This window comes from Propithecus coquereli, unplaced genomic scaffold (assembly GCF_000956105.1).
Source record: "Propithecus coquereli isolate 6110/MARCELLA unplaced genomic scaffold, Pcoq_1.0 Scaffold10, whole genome shotgun sequence".
NCBI classification, from domain to species: domain Eukaryota; kingdom Metazoa; phylum Chordata; class Mammalia; order Primates; family Indriidae; genus Propithecus; species Propithecus coquereli.
Genome location: NW_012133858.1, coordinates 761,608 through 765,761, shown reverse-complemented (window position 1 = coordinate 765,761; position 4,154 = coordinate 761,608). Strand labels below are relative to the sequence as shown.

Below are 4,154 nucleotides of genomic sequence, written 5' to 3'. Positions count from 1 at the left end.
TTTTTTTTTTTTTAACAGCATGCTGGTGGCATTTTATTAACGTATTTTGATATGTTCAGATAACTTTTTCCATGTACAAGTAACAGAACTTAATGAAGACTGCTATGAAAATTATTATTTTCCATTTGCATATTGCTTCCATATTTCCTCATCCACCTATCTGCATAGACCATTTTTAACAGTAACACTTTAAATTAAAATCCTGCTTTGTATTTTCTTTCTCCCAGATATTTCAAAATTTCCTGTCCTTGGCAGTCAGAAGCCACAGATATTTAGCAGCCACATCTCCCCACATGACAGCAAAAGGAAGAAATTGATTTTATGATAGAATATACTTAGACATCAAATGCAAGACTCACTTTTAAAACAGAATGGAAGCCACTGGCTACCAAATGTCGTTTAGTAGCCACTCTTAGATTCCAAACTTCCAAATAACTTTCCCATATTAATTCAGTCTTAAGTTTCAGGAAATAGGATAATTATATAGTTAAACAAGATCCCTATACAAATAAGTATTGTGCTTACAATGTACTGATCCATTAAAATCAATGACAGATTATGTGAACTAAAACCCGAGCCAGATAGACTAGCACTCACCATTTGCCCATTCCCCATCTGATGACAGTAAACATCCTATTGGAATCTGCTCCGAAAACAAAGGCTTTACCAACCTAGTATCAAGGTAAACAGGTAGTAAATACCTACTTGATACTACTAACCAGTGGTATCATTTTTTATTCTTTAGAGTCTAAACACAACTCAATATTGGCATTTTTTCCTTTGAAACAAACCTTCAAGATGACACCATTATAATACAGCTCTTTACTTGGTAATTAAAAACAATCATTTACTAGGTGCTGTTTCACATTGACTTGATTTTTTGTAGCCATAAACCATCTGAGTTAAAAGAAATAAAGACATTCTACTATTTGGGGAAAAAACCACATTTCCTATATTTTATGTTAAATGCTATCCCCCCCCAAATTAAGAGTTACACAGAATAAAAGCCCCATAAAGTTTAAACTACAATATTCCTGATAAAATACTTCTACACCGTAAATCATACAAAGAAGCAAAGTAAGGGCAACGTTTTTTCAGCACCGAGAACATATTAACTAGAAACATAGTTAGGTTGCTTGAAAGGAGTATTATAAGTTGTAATAGCTGGTGGCATACCTTAAGTTCTCTGAAGAAGATACTACTCCCGGCCCACTCAACAGTGGAGAAGAGGGTCTGATCTGCCATTTTGCACATAAGCCCAAATGTGCTTAGCGTATTGTGCTTGCTTTGGTTAGCCTGCTCTTGCTGCAAATAGGCCATAATTTTGGCCTGAACTTGAGGCTCATCTGGTTCACACTTCAAAAGTTCCGGTATCAGATGTGGGCTGCTTGCTGGAGAGCTTGTCTGGTAACTGTCCATATAGGAATAGCCCATTATTGACTCAGGCGAGCTGGCGTAGGGGTCTGGGTACTCAGACTTGATGGTGCGACTAGGAAAGTGGCCATATGTTTGGTAACCTTGCAGGCTGCCATGAGGGGGCATTGTCATGCTAATGGAAGATGTTACAAAGGGACTTCTGTCATAGTCTGTAGGAGGCAAGGCAGCATGGTTCAGAGGTAGGCCTTTGGAGGCAGAATGGCTGTTCTGAATTGCAGAGGAGATGGTCAGGTCAGAGGACATAGCTTGGATCAGCTGAGACATGGCTTCTAGCTTAAGTCCATTGGCTCAGATGAGGGCTTTTTTCTGTTGCTTCAGGGCCCTGTCTCTCATGTACATTGGCCCAAACTTATTTCCTCCTCCACGCATTCGGTCAGCCCTTACCGCTTCTAGCTTCTTTCCAACACTTAGACATTTTTGAAATCGACAGTAAGGACAATGTTTTCTCTGTGTTTTGTCAATTTGGCAGTTCTGGTTTTCTCTACATGTGTACGTTTTATTATTTTGGACTGTTTGCTTAAAAAATCCCTTGCAGCTTTCACAGGTGAGAAGCCCATAATGGTAGCCAGATACTTTATCTCCACACACCACACAAAGCTCTTCAAGGTCTTCATCATAGGAATAATTCACCATTTTAAATTGAGACACTTGCATGTTTTCCGGCATCCAGCCCTGTGCCCCAGGCAATTGAGCCAGTCCCAGGGCTTCCATCTCCACTTTGGGCAGCATGACAAGACGGCCACGGGCAGGAATGGGGGATCCGTGTCGGTCCGGAGTCCCAGCACCCGAGCAGTGTCGATCAACCCATTGCGCTTGACCTGTGTGGGCTGCAGAGGGATAAAATGCTAAGATTTTCTGGAGCGGTTCAAGTTTCCCGGGCTTGGCAAACACTGAGTGGCAGACACACCTTTCTCACGCGCCTAGGTAGATGGAGCCTAGAGTGATCCACGCAAACTCTCACGAAGCTTGCAAACCTTCATCCTTAGAAACAACTTCTCACATCTCCTCCAGTCTCACTCTTTGATGTTTCTAAACCAGTACAATTTGAAAAAGTATTATTTCTGACTGAGTACCTCTGATTATTGCATGTTTGTTGAGTAATTTCTGACTTCTGCATGGATTCTGGTAATCATTGCTTTAGTATCCTACTTTCAGAGAGAGACAATCCATTGAAGTACACAATATCAGAGGTAGAACAGACTTTGAAGAGCATGTAGTACTGTGGTCCCCAAATTTCAGCGTAAATAAGAATTACCTGGGATCCCAGCACTCTGGGAGGCCAAGACAGGAAGATCACTTGAGCTCAGGAGTTCAAGACTAGTGTGAGCAAGGGTGAGACCCAGTCTCTACAAAAAATAGAAAAACTAGCCAGGCGTGGTGGTACACACCTGTGGTCCGAGCTACTTGGGAGGCTGAGGCAGGAGGATCGCTTGAGCCCAGGAGTTTGAGGTTGCAGTGAGCTATGATGATGCCATTGTACTCTAGCCAGGGTGACAGAGTGAGATTCTATTTCAAAAAAAAAAGAAAGAAAGAAAGAATTACTAGGGAGCTTATTTAGGATAGATAATCTTGAGTTTTACATCTTGAGATTCTGAGTCGAGTATCTGAAGTAAGGTCCTTGAGTCAGTATTTTAAACAAGTGCTTCAGATAATCCTGATGCATGTGATTTAGGGCCCTCATTCTATAGGTCATGAAAACCCAGGGATTCCCAGCATGGCTCCCCTAGTGTGAGCAATGTGGGCTTCTAATTCTACAGTCCTGTGGGTCAGCAAAGTAGCCAGGTCTACTACTGTTTGGGAATTCCTTTTGTAAAGCCCACCGGAGACCTTCTGGTCGCCAAACAGTATGGTTGGCTTGTAGGCATCATAATAAATTGATTTAAATTTAAATTACAAATTGATTTTGTAGCTTTTAATGCTTATAGTTATTCTTATTTCTCTCTTCTCCAGGTACTTGTCTCATCCTCTAGTCATTCCTTCTTATTCTCTTTCTCCAGTTCCCCTTCCTCTACCTATCCCTCAAATGTGGGTGTGCCCACCAAGTGCTGGCTTTATTTTTGTCCATTACTTGGATGTTCTCTTGTTCAGTTTCATGACCTCGTTGGCCCACTTATTTGTCTGTGACTTCTAGATCTTGCCCTTTACCTGTATTTCTGGCTATCTACTGGGCATTTTCATCTGTCTGTCCCTTAAAACCTTCAAACTCAGTGTCTAAAATTGAACCTAAAATCATTCCCCCCCTAATACTTCCTCCACCTATAGTTCCTAATTTCAGTAAATGATCCTACCAGTAACCTACCCAGAGTACTTGACAACCAAAGTAGATTATTTAACACTCCCCTTTTCCATATGACAGAATTATTTTCAGTAATAATCCTGAAATGAAACAAATAATGGTCAGAACAGAATTCTTCTTATTGAAATTTTTGCACATATAATCATATCAGTGACAAAATGAATATTACAATACAAAAAGAAAGACTTGTAAATTATAGTAATGTAATAATTGAAAAAAGGAGGGGGGAACTTGTGAAGAAACACTTCCAAAAGAGTGAACTCTGCAGGATTCAGAGAATGATTTGTAGGTAGAAGAACAAAATTGAAATAACTCAAGTTGTGTTTCCTTCTTTCAGTGTTTATTTAGAATCTACTCTTTAAGCACAGGAATATGTAGTTGGAGACATATGTGGGTTGGAGACATGAACTACACCTGAAGT

At 40.3% G+C, this 4,154-nt stretch overlaps 1 pseudogene; it reads right to left on the bottom strand.

Annotated features, from left to right (window-relative positions):
- Window positions 1-1,023: 1,023 nt before the first annotated feature.
- Window positions 1,024-2,217, bottom strand: LOC105806345 (annotated as a pseudogene).
- Between the last annotated feature and the right edge of the window lie 1,937 nt (window positions 2,218-4,154).